The sequence below is a fragment of the Bacillus rossius genome, chromosome 6 (assembly GCF_032445375.1).
Source record: "Bacillus rossius redtenbacheri isolate Brsri chromosome 6, Brsri_v3, whole genome shotgun sequence".
Lineage (NCBI taxonomy): Eukaryota > Metazoa > Arthropoda > Insecta > Phasmatodea > Bacillidae > Bacillus > Bacillus rossius.
In genome coordinates, this window is record NC_086334.1 from 51,876,185 (window position 1) to 51,898,964 (window position 22,780).

The window sequence follows — 22,780 nt, forward strand, 5'->3', positions numbered from 1 at the left end:
ACGTTCTGCCGAGCCGAACTTCGTGCTGGCATAATCTATAACTTGCCGACCCCAACAGCATGGCCCCTACCCCAAGAGTACTGGCGTCGGTCTGCAAGTACAAATGACGCTCTGGGTCGACCCGTGCCAGAGTATGGCATTGTGTGAACACCATTTAGACCTGGCTGAATGCTTTCTGAGCAATTGCATCCCACCGGTAGCGGTGTTGTAGGTTCAGGAGGTCAGTCAGGGGGCAATGACGTGAGAGAAGTTCGGCACATAACTCCTCAGCCAGTTGACGAGGCTGATGAACCGCTGCAATTGCTTTAGGTCCGGGGAACCTCGGCCACTGCGATTTTCCGCAGGTGGCTGGGCGGTGGGCGGTTGCCCGCTGCGTCCACAACATGTACCAGGAACTCGAAATCTTAAGCGCCGATGTGGCATTGGAGCGGGGCTACCGTTAAGTGGTGTGTGGCCAGCCGCTCTAGGACAAGTGCTAGGTGTTGGACATGGTCTTCCCATGTCTCAGAAAACACAATGATGTTGTGTCGGTAGGCCATGGAAAACTGCCCCAAATAGCCCATCAGCACTCGTGTCATCATTTCCTGGAATGTTGCAGGCGCGAACTTAAGGCCGAAAGGCATGGCTCTAAAATAGAAGTGCCGCCCATCCGGGACGGTGAAGGCCGTCTTTTTCCTGTCCCCGTGCCGTATGGGCACCTGCCTGTAGCCGGCCTTCAGGTCAAGGGTGCTGAACACCTTGGCCCGTCCCAGCCCAGCTAAGGCAACCTCGACACTGATCTGAGGGGTGGGGGAGCACTGACGATGATGGCGTTCAGGGGCTGGAAGTCGACGCAAAACCGTAATGTGCCATCCAACACCACACAGGAATTGTAGTGACTACTGGATGGCTCGATGACGCCATCTTGCAGCATCTCTGACACCTGCTCCCGGATGGCACGCTGCTCCCTGAAGCCATACCCTCTAGGTGGCGGGTGGATAGGTCGATCATGGGTGGTGGGGATCTGGTTTTCCACTACTATGGTGCGTCGGAGTGGGCTGGCCGTGACGAACACACCCTGCCTGTCGCAGAGGACCTGTTCGTTGGCAGCTTGATACTGTAAGGGGACATCGTGGTGTTACTGTCTCAGAATCAGTGGCTCACTAGGTGGTTCAGGTGTGAAGCCTATGCCATACACTGTGAACCGTTTCGGTATTCCCATGTGGACACGGGCCGACTTTAGCTCCACTGCAGCATCATGTGCTGCTAGCCATGGTTTTCCCAGGACAAGGGCCTCGTGTAAATCTTCCACAACAAGGGCAGTCACTGTGGTCGTAAGGTCCCGAAGGCTTACCTCAATCTCCGCCTGGCCCACCATCACTCCTGGTCGTGTGGTGGTTGCTAGGCGCAGCTCCACACGGTGAGGCCGGAGCGCCCCTGGTGGTACGAGGCTCAGGGTGATGAACACATTGCTGGTGCCTGGGTCCACCAGCGCTGCAGCCGGCTGGCCATTCACTTCCACCGGTATCCGCAGCAGGTGGTCTTGCAGTTTGAACAGCTCGCCCAGGGTCAGCCTGGGGCCAGTTTTGCTCCTGGTGGCCAGTGGTGCCAGTGGGGCCTCCAGTGGTGGGGCAGTTGGTGCCCGGGAGAGTGTTGTGGCAGGAGGTGCCGATGATGTTAATGGTGCTGGTTCTGTGGTAGGTGGTGCCGGCATGTTGGTGGTGCAGATGGTGGTCCTGTGGAGGGGGGCTCCTCAGTTTCGCGCCCCCGATGTCCCGTTTCCCGATGAGGGTGTTGTCTGGTGCTTGCGAGATAGAGGGAGGGGGCACTCATGATGCCAGTGGTATGTTCTGCTGGGACAGCCTCGTTGGCACTGTGGTGGCCGGTCATATTCACGTGGCTGCGAGTGTTCACAGTAGCCCTGTGGGTTGAGTGCCATTGGTGGTGCTGTCGCGCCCTCGATGGCCCGCTGTCGTCTGGGCGGGGTTTGCCACTCAGTTGCTCTGATATGTTGGTTTGTCGGCCGGCTGCACTGTGTTGTGAAGTGGCTGCTGTTTGCCCGCTCTGGGGCTGGTGCACTTCGCCGCCAGACTTTCTGTAAGTTCTTCTCTGTGGCCACTGGCTGCGGCATGTAGTCTTCTACTGAGAGGTGTTGGCTGCTGTGGATAAAAGGCTGGAGCTCGTCACGTAGCAGTGTGGTGATGGTCGGGAGCGCAGATGTCAGATCTGTGTTTGGGGCGATCCGCTGGAACAACTGTACTTTGTGGGTGATGTACAGCTCCACTTGCTCCCCGTCCCGCTGCTGTTCCTCGTAGAACTGGGACGTGCAGAGTACCATCACTTGGCTGGTGTTAAACCGCCGTGTGAGCTGGTCCACAAACTCGTGCCACGGCATGTCGAACTGGCCACAAAGGCTCCACCACTGCTGTGCGGCACCTCGTAGCTGTTCGCTCGTCCATTGTGCCCACTCATCAACCAGTACCCTCGCTCACGCCAAGCGTACGTTGCACTGTCGCAGGAAGGCCCTTGTATCTTCGGTTGTTGGAACTCACTTCAAAAGTCCCTTCCACCTTTTCATTTAAGATCTGCTGGTGTTCTGCAGTAACTTGTTGCCCCCTGTCGTTGCACTCCATCAGGGCCATGAAGTCTTTATAATTCATTTTCTTGGTATGCCATTTTGTATTCAAAACAATTAAATTTATGAGAATAAACGTCACGTCCGGTGTTAACGAGATGCAGCAATCAATAATGGGATTAGTCATGTATATTGGCTTAACCTTAACCACTGTTTCGACTTCGTTGCCTGGTTTGACTCTGTCCACTGGCTTGTTTTCGTTTGCCTGGTAAGTCCTGTCCCATCCTAACGAGCTGGGCTTAATAGCTTGGACCCTCCTCCTCCTCTCGTGATTAGATTCACCGCCTGGTCCATCACCTCCCCACGGGCTGGGTCTGACCGCTGGCTCCTGGGTGTGACGCTGCCTGGGATGGGGTATTACAGCCTGTGGATGGTTTCCGACCAGCCGTGCAAACCGAGGCTGAGCGAGGTGTCCCTTCTGGTGTGCCCAACTTGCTGCCTCCTTCAGCGGGTCAGATAGAATAGGATCTCCTCCGCTCTCGGTGGTTTGCTTGATAATTAGGAGGGATATGTCATCCATCCCTCTGCCGGCATACACACTGTACGATTGTGAGGGAGAAACATTAATAAGATTAATAAGCTGTATCCTTCTTAAATTAGGTCACTAGCCCTAATAGAATATTATATGGTCTCGTGGGCAAAATATTATGTTTCTTCAAATAAGTACACTCTTTACTTCCCTCTGGGACACACGTCCATTAAAATTTTCCAGGTCCATATCCACCTAAACCAAAACACCTCCTATAAATTATTTATTTTAATCGCCATGCTCTGTGGTGGGGAGGGCTGCATGTCTGGGCGGGAAGGCTCGGGGAAGGAGTGGGTGGCCTCTCGGCAAAGGAAGTACAGGGGGGCCACTCTGACGTCCCAACCGAGCTGACCCGTAGGGATTGGATGTGCCAGCGCTGCCTCCACACGAGGAAAGCCATATAGAAAAAAAATCATAATTCCGTTAATGACTTCATCTATGAGTAGTTCCAGGATATACCTTATTACTTACTTTATTTATATTAACTTAATGACCATCCCCTTCCACTCTGGCTGGACTTATTTCCGGGCCCATCCACCTCCACTTCGGGTTTGGCTAAACCGCTATGACCTTCCCCCTTACAAAGGCTGGAAATAACCACCTGTGCCACCCCCCTTCTATCCGGATGTGATATGTGCTTGGACAATATCCCTCCTCTTATCTAAACCTAACTGCCCTGCTAATCCCCCTTTCCCTGCCACAGGCCTAAATACTTGGTCAATCCCCTTTCTTCTGTCCTACATTATCCATTTGGCCTGACCTTACACCATGGCTTAGCAACACCTGGCTGGGATTTCTTGCCTTGTCTCTCTCTACCCACTAACCAAATTCGTTGCCTGGCTTATATTAACCACCCGGGCTTAGGTTTGTTCCTGGTCCTGTTTCTTCTCAAGGGCTTGGCTTAGTTGCTTGGCTTGTCCAAATCATATAGTTTGGCTCCGTCTTTTGTTTTGTTCTCAATCTCTTGCATGGTTTCGTTGTCTTTTTTTTTTGCACATGGTACATAGGCCTACTGGGGAAACTCGCCATGTAAAACAATGAGTTAACGAGTTGGGCACTGTACCTCTTGAGACTTCTCAAAGGTGATTTGGAAACCAGTGCATTCCTCAAAAGTAGATCGTGTTTCTTGTTTACCGAGAACACAGATTTTATTACTATTTTTTTAAATTATTTTATTATGTTTACATTTATCAGATCTTGTCGTTCTCAATTTTTTCTTATCTTATGTTTTATTTATTCCTGTATTCGTGTATTCTTTTTAATACTTGCGCACTGTATTTTATATTTTTGTAATTTCACACAAGTTATTTCATGGAATATTTAAAAGAATGTCTCTACATATATAAATTTAACTTGAGTTATAGAACTTATTCAAATATTATATTTGAAATAGGTATATAATTGCGAATTTGACCGACCAACCTTTGTTGCAGAGCCTTTACGACAATATAAGTTACAATTCTTTAATCTTTCATCTAAAGTGCTTCTGAAGCCTGGTATGGATCTATAAAGTAGGGACTAAAAAAAGTTTTAATTATAAACCAGTTAATAAACCGCGTCTTAACTCACGCAACCTCAGTGTAATGCAAATATTTTACCACCGGAAGAAAAGCATTTCAAAATCTTTTACAAAAGATATAGAGACAAGAATTTGTCAGGAGCCCAAAAGATTTGACGCATAAATATATGTTTCAATATTCTATTTTTTTAATTGCTTCTTTAATTATATTATATATTTATTATTTTATATTATTCCTGTTTAGCTTTGTTTGAGAATAGAAACATTTTATTTAATAAAATTAGACCTAGTTAATATTTCATCAGATATACAATTTAAAAAATGTGAAAAACGCGATTATATCACTTAATTATAATAATGATATCTGTTATACATACAATTATATTTATTGTGGTTATGTATATATAATTAATGCTTAAATAATTAATTATAATCACACATACCTACATTATTTACAGAATATTAAAACAATCGCATGTCTTTTTCTTTTCTAACTTATTGTTTATTCATAGTTATGGTTTTATATTAGTTCAACAAAATTCTCAATATTTTGAACATGCTCCTCTATTTTCAGGGATTCCAATGGTAATAAACGGAACTATAGATTAATTAAATACAGCAATATTCTTTAACCAATTCATAACAAACTCATGCCGTTATTTATCTACGCCCCCACACCACACCAAGGTTGGGTTGTGTGACGTAGGCCCGCCCGTCACGCCATGGCTCGTCTTACATGCTGACGTCTTCGGCCCGCCCACCCGCTCACGTAAGGGCAACGATTCTCTTTCAGTGGTTCCGGAACCTTTCACAATATGCGTGATCCTTTTCACATTAAGAAACATGAAAGCTGTTACGATAGTTAAAGCCTTATATCATCAAGTTTGGAACTATGATCCAACTATGATCGTGAGCGATATAGCCCTTTATTTTCAGACGGAGCTCTACAGAGGCATTTTCTTTTAGTGGAAAATACCCCCCAAGTATAATACCGCTTATTATCCCCAAGAGTATCAATAAATAGAAGTGAAAAAGTTTTTAAAGTTTATTTTAACACCCTTTTATAGGCACTATCATACCTTGTAGGATTGTGAGTTCGATTTTATTAATGTAGAGCTTAATTCAGCGGTGCATTCGGCGACTGATTTCCCCCCTCCACCCGCCGTAATGAGTAGAGATATCTCCATACCCTTCCTTATACAGTAGAGAATGCGATCACTGGATTCATCACTTCCGGGCGATTCTCTGCAGGCCGTTTGGAACACGTGGCGTGCAATTTAAGTAAAGTACGAAAGTTGGTGGCCGATCTGTATAAACAGCAACAGAGGAGATCATGATTTAAACTACATTATTTAGTTTTGTGTAGAAATTACATTATTCTTGCATCGTCTGATAAAATTAAAAGTAATCTTGTTTTTCCGAGTAGAGTAACTTATAAGATTGTTAAATTTTTAGGTAGGAATATGATTTTGCTGAGGGATCCTCAGAGTAGGAGAACATATAGGAAGGCACACGTGACACAAATAAAAATAGTTCTGCGTTGTTTGGCGGTCTTTAGGTTTTGACCTTTTATTTTTTTAGCTTTGTCCAAGTGTAACCACCCCCTCACCCCTCCCTCATTGGGATGGCGTACAGAAGATTGGAGGAGTTCATGGAGATCATGGAATGGTTCCTTGCTGCCGTGTTCGATGACCAGTCCCACGACCTTGGAGCGCGGCGCTGAGACCCGGTCAGGCTGAGAGCTGGACGGAGGCTCCCCTCGACTCAGGCAAGAGCCAGCCCTCAGAGCCGCGGAGCGCGGGCTCGTGCCGTGATTGGGCAGCCGCGCGGGCTGTTTGCTCCGCGAGGTCCTGTGGCGAGGCTTGGACTGCCTCGTGCTGTATCTTCCACCAGCCCTCCTGGAGAGTCAGGAGAGATACTGGAGGTGCCTCCCTGGCATATGTGTCTCGCTGGTCGGAGGTGCCCGGAGCTTAGCGGTGTCCTTGACTGCTGTCAGCTGCTGCTGCGGCCAAGGACAGACCGTCCCCCTGCGAGCAGGCAGAAGTCTCGCTTGGCGGGTGGCGTGTGTCCAGGCGCACCAACACCCATCACCGCGGAGGAGCAGGAGACATCGGGGGAGACAGGAAGGAAACAAATATAGTAATGTGGTTCTTGCTTCCAGGACATATACATTGTTTTGCCAGTCTAAAAACAAAACACACAAAATAATATGTTTTTTTTGTTTAAATGGACACTGATCATCCTTATCAGTAGTATACAAATTTATTCAGTGCTGAAGAACTCATTTCAAATTTAAAGCGAGATTGTTTTTTTTTCTCTATTGTATGTCAAGTGTTTCACCAATATTCGGAACTCACCTGTTTTATTTTCAATGGGCCCAGACAATAGGGCAGGACAGATGAAAGGATTCAACATAAATTGTTTAGAATTCGGTGGAGTCGGGACCGTTTCCCTTTAATCCCATCCCTTCTTTCCCCTCTGTTTATCAGTAACCTCCCCTCCTGCGCAGTTTGTCTGCACACGAGGGCTGGCCGATGATAAGTATGGGCTTGAGGCCTTGTTCTTTGTCTTACTGCGATGTTAGCATTCTCCGGAATGTAAGCTTTGTAAATTTACGTGAACGTGCACCTTCGTGCAAAAATGGTGCTCGAGTAATCATAAATTTTTGATAAATTGGATTAAGGATTTTCTTTGTATTTATTAATGCGTTTCTTGTTTTCAATTGAAGATACATTATTTCTGATTATCACCGTTTGGGTAGTCTGACCATGAATTAGCCTTTTTTGTTTGAACTTAAACAATGATTCATGTTAGTATTGCGGACGCTGGAGGTTTGCATTTTGTAAGTCAGTTGTACTAGTTTAAATTATTTGGATATTTATTTTTTTCACTAATGAAGGAGCTTACTTTTAAGTTACTATGGTATTCCCTTAATATGTTCACGGAGCCGTGTACGCCGTTTCCATTAAATGTTGGGCTTATAAACCCATGCGCACACGAGCAACGTCAAATGTAAGGAGCGCCTTAACAATGCGATTGTGGACTTGGTCTCTTGAGTTTCATGCTCCGAGTTATCATGTTTATTTTTAGAAGAATTGTATTTATGCCCCACTTTAACGTTGTGTAATTGATTTCCTAGGATTTGTATTACCATGTCTTTAATGAAACTACTATAAAACTTTGATTAGGGGGAAGTACATTCTGATCTTACTATCTTGCGGGATTCTGGTTCCACCATTACCACTGTTTGATCCAAAAAGACTTCACGATAATTCGTAGACTATTACTATTTGTGTCATGTGTCTGTATGCTCAGGGAATTTTCAAAACTTTCTCAATATAATACAGAGTTCATCGTGGTGTGAACAAGTTATTCAAAGATCTGACTAAACAACTATATTTTGGAAAAGGTATTAAAAAAGGTGTTGGAAGCTACCAAAAATTAACTTAAAATATGAACATGTTTTTTTTTTTTTTTAGAAAAATTTTTAAATCCTTAATATTACGAGAATGCAGTAAGTGAATGTGTAAGTAAAAAGCAGCCACCTACGAATATATCCGGGAAAATTACGACCAGTTTATTATATGCTACTGAAAATTTCGAGGAATAATTCTTATATACTACAGTGCCTTAAAAATATTGAAGGCCAAAGGCTTTTTGAAAAAAAAACCACCCAAGTTTTTTTTAGTTATCATTTCATGAATATTTTGTGAATAGTTCAGACCTTTAGACATATATCTATCTAAAAAAACATTACGATACGACATTTAGATTTCAAGTTAAATTTTTATAAATTTCTATACGTATTATAAATACCTACGATTTTAAGTATCATAAATTTTGTAAATAATAAACCATCTGGTTGATTTCAGTATAATTTTCTTCCCAGTATTTTAAGATGTGTAAAATCATGTTTAAAAAAATAAAACCGTTCATAATATTTAACATAAGAAAATGTTTATTTTATTTTAAAATATACAGACAAAAAATAATGAAGTGTATTCGCAGGTATCAATATAAATACAAACGTTGTATCGTAAGCTAGCGAGACATTATGAACACTATTTCATAGCTTGTTGTACAAGCTTTTGAAGGGTGCCTATACTTTATCGCAAGCTAGCTGAATTTGAGGGCTCTAACATAGCTCTCAGTGTGGAATTAGAACCTAACAAATAAACAGTCACAACCTTGACATTGATTGTACATGAGATGAAAAGTGTGGTTTGCAGACCTCTAGTAATTCCCGCTTTGTAAACCCTCCAATGAGAGACTTCATTCTATGAACCCGCACATGATCTGTCTCACACTGCTTCTGGCCAATATTTCCTGGAGACTCGGCCGGTAACTAGTACTGACTCGGATTCCCCAAGGTGGGAAAAACTAGTTGAAAAATACATTTATCACGCTCGGGTTTATTTGAAAGGATTGTACATCAAAATTTCGTTTCTGATTTTCGTATTATTAGTGTATTTGAAACATAAAAACACGTGAAGTTGTTCGCTACCTAGGTAGGATGTTACGCATCCTTGGCGAGTATTAAAATACTTGCTCAAATTTTTAATTTTAAAAATAAAATGTAATGTCCCGGCAACTTCCATTATATTGTGCCGTGCAAGAGCAAATTTGTACATTAGGTATTACTAACATCCCAACATGCATTTTCTCATTTGTAACAACAAAACTCGTCAAAAACTTTGGTTCCATCCACCATAAGTGTATGATCATCCTATATTACCTGTGTAAAGGGCAAGATGAGGTTTGTTTTATTCAAACTGTAAAGTTTATTTACATTTTTCTTCCATGAATTCATATTTACTATCACGATAAAGCTATTTATAAAAGATTATAATTAAATTACAATTCACATTCAAAAAGGATTCACGCGATATCTCATTCTCGTGATCTTGACTATCAGATGTACTTAAGTTATGAGGGAAGGGATGTAACACGGTTGCTGAGTGGTCAGATCACTCACCCCTTCGCCAAGTAAGATAACGTGCTGAACGTTTCCGTGAGACAGTTTTGGTTTTTTCGGGGTACTCCTGTTTTCCCAGCCAATTCATTATCAACTCTCCATTCTAGTGTTTCGCATAATAGGTGGTTCGTTTGTCACGCCACCTTTGCATGTTGTGATTTCAGTACAAATTCTGTAGTAATGTCGCTTGTAGCAATGTCTTCGGCTATATTACAACAATACCAAACTCAACAAATTTGAAAAAATACGTTTATAGTTAGCAAGAATATTAATAGGCAACCATGAAAACTGTTTGAATAGAATTTTTACTCTCTTGTCTGCTTTGTGCTTTAGTGATTAAACCAATATGAGTTATTTAAATAACATTCAAATACAAATAATGTCAAATACAGTTCATTTAATGCAATGCACTCTGCTTTAACCTGTAAAATGAAAGGGCATAAAAATACAAAAAGGACTGGAATAAGATTTTGAAACATTTTCATAGTTAATGTCAGAGTTCATAAAATAAAATAACACACCATAGATATTGAATAGAAGTAGTAAGATAATATAAGCCATTACGTTAACTCGATGAACAATACATTTTTTTTTACGTTTTCTCACAGAGCAGAGAAATTGTGTTAAGAATACAGGAGTAAAAAAAAATAAATGTTAAATAATATTTTAAGTTCGGGCCATAATAAATAACATGATTTTAAGTATTTAAAATATTTACTTATGCAAAATCAAACTCTTGATAAAATTATTTTTTGAAGCGTTCGGCAGGATTAATTAGTAATAAATGAACCAATTAAATATCGAACAAACAATCTTTATTTCATTTTAAGACAAAATTGATCAATGCTTTTTTATAACTATTACTTTGATCAATTTCAAGGTCGGCTGTTTCGTATGTTTCGAAGCAATTTCATCTTGCTGGCAACTGATCTGAGCACTTTTTTCACTCCTAGAATTTTTGCGCGTCTTCTGCGAGAAACGGGGAGTGACTTTTTCTGGTTTCATACATTTGTCATTTGAGAAATAAAGTTTCTTCATATCGTCAGTAATGGTCATTTTCGGTAAACGCGGGACAAACGGTGTTTCTATTAAAGTGTCTGTCACATTTTTCAACATGCTGACTGATGAAGTTCTGATGAAATTCTCATTTTGGAAGAGCATAGTACACTGTTTTCGGAAATCGCCCATTGAAGTGATTCTGTTGTTGGAATGAGACGCGTTGTAAATGTTATCACCTGTGATTACAAAAAAACGCAAATTGCTCCACTTCAGGCATATTCCCTCTCATCGTAGTAAGACTTCGCTGAGTGTGAAAGCCGCAGAACTCAATTGATTTTATGGCGGTTGGCTGAATATCTCTTGGCTCTGCTACAGTTCTGTGTATCTCTACCTCAGTACCAGTTAGGGTTACTTGGGTTAATACGAGTCTTCTCAGGATCTCCAGACGGTCTGGAACATTCACTTCATCGTAGTATTTGACGTGACGAATGAGTTGGTTTTCTTCTGTTATTGGAGGAACTACTTTTGTTGCGTTGTATCCAATTTTAGTATTTTCTTGTGGTAGGGGCAGATTTCTGTTCTTTGTAGGGCGTATCGGTTGCAGATGGAAGCCACAAAACTCGATCGGTTTTTTAAGAGGTGGCTGAATTGCGTGTTGATCTTCCATTGTACCATTCACAATAATTGGGGTTAACACATTTATTCTCAGGAGCTCTAGATGGTCTGCCATATTCACTAAATCATATGAAAAGACGTGACGAATTGTTCTCTCTTCCTTTATTACTGCAGGAAAAGTTTATACTGCGCGACTTCTCTCAACAGTTTCGATCTCAGGAATGTCATGTACTTGTGCAAGATGAATATTGGCACATACGTGTGTCTCTTCACAGCGGTGCACCACCACTGCCATCTCTACTGGTGCCCGCAAGTATTCTGCTTCTTCTAGTACCGGTACTTGCACAGTTGTCTCGTGCAGATCTGAAGGAGCTCTTGCATACACGTCACCGTGGACTACTGCTGCAGTAAGAGGCATTTCATCAACCCACGTCTCTTCTGGTTCCTCTTCAGCTGGTTCTTCCTGGTAATGTTGGTATATTTTTAGCCATTCCTGTATGTCCTTGTTTGTGGCGATTTGAAGAAAAGGGACCTTGTGTACATACGGATTTTCTACAACGCAGACAGATACTGTCTGGAGAACCTCTAGAATTGACAAAGGTAGCGTCTTTAAAATACTTTGGTCAGCTGTCCTGCGAGCCAATCTTTTTTCCTTCCATTTTCTAAATTTTTTCCGAAGCTTCTCCTTAAAGCTTATGTTTGTATGACTGCTATCTTGCAAGTCACTGGAAGAGTTCTCCATGTAATCGTCCTCGTGAAAGGGCATGGTTTCTCAAAACCCGTGTTAAATAGACTTGTAAGTATTTTGTTTTTGGGCTATTTTTTTAGTTGGTAATGATGTTTATCTGGAAAAAAGAAACAAAGGTTATCGTAAATCTAAAACCTAAATTCTATATGTTTCTGAAAACGAAGTATCATTAATTACGAAACAAATGTTAACGAGTTACATATACAAATTAAATAAAAAATCCAGGATATAATTTCCTAATAAGAACAACATTTGAGTGGTAACATCTTTTTTTTTCTGCTAAAAGCGGTGGTAGTCCAGTGAAAAGCGATGGGTGCGTTGGGTTCTCTGCCAGCGATAGGTTCAATGACTATTCCCCTATAACTAAATAACACTGGAGGATAAAAAAATAATCTATTTGAGATATCAATTGACCTTTTAAGGCAATTAATTTACTTTAAAAAAATTAATTAATATTAATTTTTGTGGTAATACATTGTTTTTTTATATTTTGGTTTTTAAAATAAATAAAACCTTAAACGTTTAATAATTGTTTAGGAAATTATAATTTTTTTAATTTAGCCTTTAGAGTAATTTGTTTTTAATTTCTGTACTCCCTAATTACCAGGGAGGTATTCAATACAATCCAAAACCCATGACGTTACCTTCTTATTTCCACAAAGTAAAAAATCACAACCTTGCGACTTACTGAAGTTAAACAACGTGTTGGTTTGCCATTCCTTTTTACAGTATCTGGGTGAACAGCATTTACCAACTAATGAAATTTAGCAGAAACCAACTCTCCATTCGTATGAAGTATTAGCGCCTATTTAGAAATTTACCTTGAAACCCACAAGTAGTACTAAACACTGATATTAAGAGACAAATACAAATTAAAAATTTAAGAAAAAAATGTAAAAAAAATTATTTCAAGAGTTTATAACAGCATTTATTTGTTTTCCGGCAATAATAGAAGTTTCATTTTAGACCACGTATTGTATTCAGGGTTATTTTGGGAACATCTTAATTTTGTAGGTGATATTGTTCCAACCATTGCAACGAAAAATTTTATATTTACAAATAAACATTATTTTAGGATGCAATTTATTATCTGTTAAATAAAATGTGGTGAAAAGTATGTCTAAGAAAGCGACAAGCCACGTAGGAGATTCCGTTTTCTTCACTCAGGAGTATACTTCTAAATCAGAATACGTGTCGTACTTGGAAGGGGTATGAGTAGGTGAATATAGTATGTACGAGTGCACCAGTGGGGGGTGTAGGAGCCGGAGGCCGATCCACCATCTTGGATTGTCCCCTCAAGGCGACCATCGTTGATGACCGTGACCTTGACCTTTGACCTTTAAATTAACCCCAGCGGCCATATTGGATCCGCCATCTTGGATCCGCCATCTTTAAGTCGAGTGCCCCACTCATGGTCACCATATAGATTTATTTTCTGTTCCACTGGAGGCCGACATCTTGGATACCGTTGACTTTGTTTCTGCTGTTTGTTCCTAGAAAGCGCCATCATCGCTCTGTCTTATCACATAAAGACGATGTTCCATTACCTACCATAGTTATTATAGTCCTTATCGACATATTTAAATTAATTTTTTATGCAAAATACATTGGAAGCGCTGTGATTCGAACCATCACAGCTCTGATCTCTAGGTTGGAAAACATACGCCTTTAACCGCATGGCCATCGATTATTTTACCAGAAAGAGATTAAAATAAGGTATATATATAAAATAACATGCATATTCGGACTTGTAATTTTTTTAATTTTAAGTAATAATAGCACCGCCTGTTCGAGACAGAACCGCCATCTTGTATTAAGTCACAACTGTTGCAATTTGCGTTACGGCCGCCATCTTGAAAATCCGTCATTTTAATGGTAGTAATTCCAAAAAAATCTAAAAAATATTTTAAATATAGCATACTACAAATGTTTAGTTATTTAAACGATTTCGGCCCTCGTTTCGATTTCCGGCGAGAGTAAACAAGTAATGTATTAATATATTTAAAAAATTCTCAATAGAAAGTAATAAAATCATCTTGCATCACACCCGACATTTTGAATAATGTCACCACTGTATCAATTATCGTTACGGACGCCATCTTCAAAATCTTTATTTACTATCCGATTTTAATGGAAAAAATTGGTTGTCTGTAAAGTCTGTTTACTGACGATAGTTTAACGTGAAAAAGTCATAATAAAATATTGATGAAATGATTGCATACTTTTATGAATAAAATTGAATAATTTTTATTGAATTATCACTAATTTGTATGGATACAAAGGAGTGAAATGAAATCTACAATTTAATTGATAAATTTACTTATTAATTCAAATATGTTTATTGCTTTAATAAAGAGATTATTTTAACTATAACATTTATACATTTTGCTAATTAACGTCTTCCAATCTGAGCTATTCTGTTAAGTATAGGACGATGATAGGAAAAGTAGGAAACGAATGGGAGTGTTTCAAGTTTAATGTGCCTCGAAAAAGTCATATCGATGGTTGTTCCAATCAAGTGGAAGAGAGATAGATGCGGCGCAAGCGTACAATGAGCGTACGGGATTCAGCGTATCGGGACAATGTGCGAAACGGGACACTTTTTCGTGCCTCCAGACGTCGTTCATGGATTTATTAGACGTCGTCACGTTAAAAATGATATGTAATCAATTTATAAGAGGGCGTTGTATACTTCTAGTAGTGTACCAGCATTTTACATTTTAAAGAAGTGTTTGGTTAGGTGTAATAAATAACAAATACCTACTGTGATATAAAGAAAATCGGTTGGAATTATCATTTATATCATTCTTTGGAGCCGCAATTCCATACTTTAAAATATTCACATGTAAAAGCCAATTAAAAAGAACGACGTAAATCTGTGTTGCACTTTTATAGCGACGCCAGTACTGTTTTCAAAAGATTTAAAATGTGGGATGTCAGTATGCTATGGCCGGGGCCAAGACTGTTTTCCATCCTAAGAAAAAATACATTTTTGATTTTATATTATCTGGCAAGCAAAACACCGTTATCAACCTCATATGGGGTCGTTTTAGGTTTCTATCACAAGTATTGATTTTGCCGCTGTCTTTTTATTATAAGTATGTTTAAGCAATAAATTTCACTAAAGTTATTTGGAAGAGTACTTACATATTCCGTGAAACAGGCCGACCGCTATCACTTCAGAATAAGAGTCATCCACAAATCTAACCACTGAAACTAGTGAAGTAACCAAGGTAACAAACTGTTATTTTGTCTAGTGTTTTGTCAAGCTATCTGCATAGACAAAACTGTATGTGTATTGGTATGTTTATTTAATTCTGCATATCTTCTTTCTTTGTAGGTATTATTTTTTAATAGAAACTGTCACAACAAATTGCCAATCGATTTTTAAAATATATGAACACAAGTGCTCTTTTAAAAAAAACCTGTCCAGAGAACTTAGACCCTGCTGAAGGAGTGATGGAGAACTGAGACCCTGTTGAAGGAGTGATGGAGAACTGAGAGCTTGCTGAAGGAGTGATGGAGAACTGAGACCCTGCTGAAGGAGTGATGGAGAACTGAGACCATGCTGAAGGAGTGATGGAGAACTGAGACCATGCTGGAGGAGTGTTGGAGAACTGAGACCCTGCTGAAGGAGTGATGGAGAACTGAGACCCTGCTGAAGGAGTGACGGAGAACTGAGACCATGCTGAAGGAGTGATGGAGAACTGAGACCCTGCTGAAGGAGTGATGGAGAACGGTGGAGATGCACCAGCCGGAGAAGGGTGATGCGGGAAACAATAAGTCTCGCGAGGGAAAGGAGGAATAAAAAAAAATTGTTTGTCTGTAAAGTTGGTTTACGAACGATAGTTTAACGTGACAACGTCATAACAAAACATTAATGAAATGATCGCATACTTTCAGGAATAAAATTGAATCATTTTTATTGAATTATCACTATTTTATATGGATACAAAGGAGTAAAATGAAATTTACAATTTAATTGATAAATTTACATTTATTTGATCTCATTAATTCAAATATGTTTATTTCTTTAACGAAAAGATTATTTTAACTATAACTTTTATACATGTTTGCTATTTAACTTCTTCCAATCTGTGTTATTCTGTTAAGGATAGGACAATGATAGGAAAAGTAGGAAACAAATGCGAGTGTTTCAAGTTTAATTTTCCCTTAAAAAAGTCATATAAATGGCTGTTACAATCGAGTGGAAGAGAGATAGATGCGGCGCAAGCGTACAATGAGCGTAACGGAACACACCGTAACGGGACAATGTGCGAAATGGGACACTTTTTCGTGCCTCCAGCCGTCGTTCATCGATTTATTAGACGTCGTCACGTTAAAAATTATCACTACTAGGAGAAACCATAAAAATCGTAATTGTATCAGTTTTTACAGGATACTGCAAAATAATATATAAATATTTTCTGTCATTGCAACTCCTCAGAATATTTGTATAATTTTTTATTCTACTAAGTTTTAATATTTAAAAATACAGGCAAGATATAACATGAAAATATGACTATTATGTATTGTTTACGTGTAGTCATTAATTTTCTCTATTAAGTCTTCATATTATATAAACACATAGAAATGCCAGAAATGTGGTCCACCTCAGCCAAAAATAGTGAACATATTTAATTATGTAAATGAATAAGACCTTCAAAATCCAGATGTCGAAATTGTTTAAAAGATTGAGATCAATCGATAATAGATTCAAAATAATTTACTTTTTACGTTACACTTGGCGACGATCTATCTTTATTTTCGACAAGTACTTAATTAGTTCAAGTCATTTGGGAAAAAAAACACTAATTTTTAAATTTTCCTTATATAATTTATGAATCTGATGCCATATTAAAAACATTAAACGATATAAGTTCAAAATCCTTATATACTATTTATACAGGCACAAAAATTAATAGATAAAAAAGATTTCGTTAATACCTGTTTATGTCATTTATTTAAATTCAAACGCCTACTATATTTCATTTTCTGCCATAAATATTTCACTACACAAAATGCACTTATTTTATGGAAATTATAGATTATCCTAACTATCTAGTTTTAAACCCCAGTTGCAAACAGTGCGTGCCAGCTGCACTTTTAACTTCATCACGAAGCAGCTATTATAAGATAATATAGTAAAAGAGAAAAAACCAGGGACAAGACACATTAAAAAACATGAATGTGTGGCCGTACGCGCATTATCAGTTAAATATTATACAGATAGAGGTATAACACTAGGAATGTACGCAAATATGCGAGTGTGCAAATTTGCAAGGGCGCAAGAATGCGATTATGCCAGTTCGCAAGTATGGAATGGTGCAATAAGTGAGTAGAAGTAACACATTATGCGTATATGCAAGTTCGCAAGTATGTATGTGCGCAAGTAGAATAGGAATGGGGCTCCTGGTGCTTGTTCCTAGCTGTGGAGCCTGTGGAGCCAACCACCATTTTGGATTGTGATGTCACGGCGGCCATCTTGTATGACGTACTTGAACCTTGACTTTGACCTGAGTCGACTACTATAATTCAGACATATTGTCATCGACCATCCCAAACACCCGAACGTAGCAATTTTCGTTATGGTTGCCATCTTTAATTTAAATAACATGTCCGCCATCTTGAATCTGATGTCACAACCACTTATTTTCGACTCTGACGACATGTTCGCCATGGGTAGCCTACGATGTACAATAGTGGTGGACAATACCCGAACACACCCGCAGAATTCACTTCGGCCACCGTCGGGATGTTGTTTTTCCGTTGACCCAAAATATAAACACGGCCATCGTTCGCTATCTTGGCAGTTATTAAATACTAAGAAAAATACTCATAATAAAAATTTTGAGGCAAGTAATAGTGCTAAATTTGGTCAGATGTTTAATGATTGTTATTAGGATTCCATTTCTGTTTTTGAAAATATTTTATTAGTAAGTTAGGCACAGGAAGATGTTTAGTTCCTTACATGCAGTTACTGCATATTTGCGTCGTATTTACTTTTAAAATACGTGATGCTTATCAGAAATTGAATGCGGCATTGATTATTAATGAAGTCCTGTATGGCTCGAGCATATTATTTGAGGATTATTAGGGTTGTTGACATTATCATTATTATTAAATATGACTTGATTTTAGCTCTGATATATGGGCCTTTTCTACCTATTGTACCAGCTGTACGCTGTGGTAGCTATTTCTTCATTCTCTAAAGAATATTTAAACTTCAGAGATCTCACAGCTGGATTATTCAAGTATGCAATCAGGGTGGCTCCAGGGCAAGGCAAGCTGGTCAACCCCCGAGGGCCCCGCACCAGCCCTTTTATTATCGAAGCAAATATTTGTCATGAATTGATTTTATAACGTGAACAAAATGTATTCAAAATTTAATAAGAATACCAACAAAACTTTCTTTAAATGGATGAACCAGACTGGCGTTAAAACATTAATTATAGAGTTTATTTTTATTTAATTTAATCATTTTGTTCTTTGAATTATAATAAATGGTATTTTTTTGAGCGTTGGTCATTCACCTTGTTTCTTCAGAGTGACTTTTGTTAAGACTTATTAACTACATAATCAGTACTTGTAAATTGCTTCTGTTTGTTGCAGGTATGTGAAGAAATTAGAACATTACCTTGCACTGAACTACTGGGATGCCCCATGTATATAAAGAATTATTTTATCAATCCTCATTATAACTGTGGTTTTATTGAGAAAGTTATTTAAATGGCATTTAAATGATTGCTAGAAATTAATAAAGGTTTAATAAAAATGATTTCTGAAGGGAAACAAGTATGTTTTTAGAAGTTTATATTTCAACGACATGAAATGTTAATAATATCATCTCTGATGCTATCAATGAGAAGATCTTATGATTTTTCAATTTTATAACCAAGGTATCTTCTGAATGCATTGAGAGTTTGTTGTACAAGAAAGTTTAAGACTTGATGCTATGAAAAATTAGTGTTTATATGTTCAGTGTGTACATTCACCCACTTTGCTACAGATAAACTAAACTGAAAAAACAGTTAGGAAAGGAACATGGATAGCTCTTGAAAATATTTTGGGGGAGGGCTTTTACATACTGTTTAAGATAACATAACACAATGGCAAAACAATATGTCAACCTTTAAAAATTACTTGACATGCACACTTTGTTGAAAATGGCTTCACACAGTTTATATTTTGTATGTACTATAATGAAAAAAGAAAATACATATAATTTTGTTACGAAATGTAAACAGGGCCGTGACGCGCAGGTGCAGAGCTGGCTGGCGGCTCCACACGGCCACTGACGTCAAACTGCCGCCGCAACGTAAGACGTGCCGCGCGCACCTGGTGGTAAACAAGGGTCGATGCTTCCCCTCCCTCCAGCCCTCCACTTCCCGCGCGACGCTTTATCTCAGCCACGTTAACATGACACCTGACAGCTGCGGAGTTACGCGAGCCGCCGACGCGTGTTTCGAGAGAATTCTGCCATCGGGTAGGCGCGGAATGACGCGACTGGCCCCAGCCGCGCTCGTGAATTCTAGAAGTGGCGCTTGTGATACATAAGCCCAGGACGCTGGCCTCCAGGGAGTCAGAGAGTCAGTGAGTGAAGAATCGGGAGTTTTCCCGCGGCGGAGTTACTGGGCGATAGTGACGCGCGTGCGGCGGAGTAGCGAAGTTCCTGGACGAAGGTTCCAGGGCGGAGAGTTCAGTTCCGGGCCATAGTGTCGCGGGCGCGGCGGAGTTCCGGGGCTAGAGAGTCCCGAGCGAAGTTCCGAGCGAGGTGTCGAGTGGATTCTCGGCGAAGGGAAGTGCGCCGGCGGCGGAGTGCGGTGACGGAGTCCTGCGACGGAGGTCCACGAGGGGTGCTGCGGTGAGAGTTGCGCCAGAGGTGCGGCCCAGCGTGGTGTGGGGTGTGTAAAAACTGAGTGACTAGAGAATATACATTTCTTTAGGTGTAATTGATTATTAGGCATTTTTAGAAGTGTATTTACTAGTGATGTAAATATTGGAATTCAATAAAATTGTGAAGTAATAAAATCTTTAATTGAGCTATCCATTTACGAACCCAGTAGTTTTCCCACGACGATTTATTATTTTATTTTATGTTTTAATAATTCGTAACTATATTTTTATAAGCCACATGACTGTTGGCTCAGCATGTGGGAAGCTCTCACACCTGCATTTTTTTTGAATTTGTACAACTTTGTAATTTTTTGTCTGTAAGGTAATTAACTACCAAACATTGAACATAAATGCAACATCCTGTGTAGGACATAATTTTACAGAAATTTTTCATAATCATGTGAGAGTGATGTTGGAGTAAACATGTTCTATATTATACTGCTTCTAAATAGAGGCTCTTGAAGGCCATTAAAATTTCATATACTGGATGTTTAATCTAAATTTAAGTCAATGTTAGCGTAGATTCATGCTTGTGCCAAATTAAATTGAGTTTTGCTTGTTATGTGTACTAAGGTATTAAAAATCTGTTACAAAAAATTTTAGTATTTAACATATGTTTGATTGATTATATTTCTTGTAAACTGCCGAAAAAAAATATTTCTAACCTTTTAAAATACTTTTTTGCCTTGAACCCACAAAATATTATATATGCTTAACCTGTAACATAGTAGGTAGTAAGAAATTTAGTGGAAATTTGTTGGATTATAAGTGTGGAGATATTTAATTTTTTATTTATTTTAATATATTATTTAATATTTTATGTGTTTTTTTATACACATACACACAATAAATTACAAACACCACAAGAAAGAACATTCGAATTAACACAAACACCATTTACAAGGACAGAGGATAACACTTTTTTTTAGCTTAATCCTTAAAAATATATATTTCAGTGGATTATTTGTATTACTTAGGGGGTTTAACAACTGTAAGCATATGCATACGCAAGATGTACCATAGTTAGTGATTGTTTAGTTTTTGAAAACGTTCCCAGCAAGAGTGTGTCTATATATATATATATATATATATATATATATATATATATATAGAGAGAGTGACCATACAACAATAAAACTATGTAAAACTTTTCTAAAAGCTGTTGAGTTTTATAGAATGACTACCATAAGTGATATTTAAATATTTTTCCCTGTTACGAAGGTAACTTGATGAACTTCCTCGACTTAATATGGAACAGCATTAGTTCTGGAGTAACAAATTATTTACAATAATACAGTTTGGCAACTGTTTCTGTTATAAATAATATTTCTGTATTAATTTAATTACTAATAGCAAAAGCTTTGGTCGTCACATAAAATACTTAATGATAAATCATTTCTATATTCGCAATTAGAACGGAATTTATGAAGTCATTCTATTAATAGCTGCTGACATTTTTTATCTTTTGGAAACTATACAGATGACAGGTAAGCAATTTGAGTGAAATGTAAAATATGAAATTAGTGTTTCATTAATAGCACTATCAATATTATTGCCATTAAGGTGCATATGAAATAAGTAATTTAATTAATGACACCATCAGAGTTTACCCATTACAGGTGCTCATCATAGAGAGTCCTTATAGGTGGTTGGAATGACACCAATAGCAAATGTAAGAATACAAATCTTCGGAAAAAATTCTGGCCAGGTCATTATTTTCTGCTTGTTATGAAATAATTATGATAATATATCCATCTTCTGTGTCAGCAAACCCCACGAAATAATCAATTTTCCTAACGCATTTTTCGAAAAAGTTTTCTAAATCACTGTTAATTGTGGCATGCTTACAGACTTACTCAAATTACCGCGCAACAATTACAAAACGTAAACAAAACCCCGACATTAGCCGAAGTGAATTCTTTGGGTGTGTTTTGGTATTGTCCACCACTCTTGTACATTTGCTCACAGAGCAGAGAAATTTTGTTAGTATACAATAGTAAATAATAAAAATTTTGAAAGAATATTTTAAGTTCGAGCCATAAGAGATTATATCACTTTAAGTATTCAATTTTTTTTTAAATATTCATAATCAAACTAATTTATAAATTATTTTTATGTGTTTGGCAAGACTATTTAATAATAAATGAAACAATTAAATATCGACCAAAAATTTTTTATTTCATTTTAGGACAACATTGATCAATGATTTTATATAACTATTACTTTGATCAACTTCAAGGTCGGTTGTGTCTTATGTTTCGAAGCAATTTCAACTTGTTGGAATCTCATCTGAGCATTTTTTTTTTTCACTCCTAGAATTTTTGCGCGTCTTCTGCAAGGAACAGGGAGAGACTTTTTCAAGTATCATACATTCTTCATTTGAGAAATAAAGTTTCTTAATATCGTCAGTAATGTCCATTTTCGGGAAACGCGGGACAAACGGTGTTTCTGTTAAAATGTCTGTCACATTTTTCAACATGCTGACTGATGTAGACCAGTATATAATAGGGCATACTGAAACTGTCTTCTGGTTGTGGTGTCTGTGGCCGGTGGTGTCGACTGCCATATTTGACGTCACGACGGCCATCTTGTATGGGTATGAACTTGACCTATGACCCTGACCTTGAATATGACCTTCAAAACTTGTCAAAATTTGAAAACATTGGGCAAATTTTGTTCAAAATTCCTCAAAAATCGACAAAAATTTTTTTTGTGGAAAAAAATTCCGCCAAAAAATCTCAAAAATTCCAAAATTAGGATTTCTAAAATCTTCAAAAGTCGTTATGCCCTAGAAAGAACCCAAATTCCTAAAAACGGCTTAAGCATCCATGTCTAAAGCCTCCGGTAAGCCAATAATAGGAATAAGGATACCATGACCGCCATCT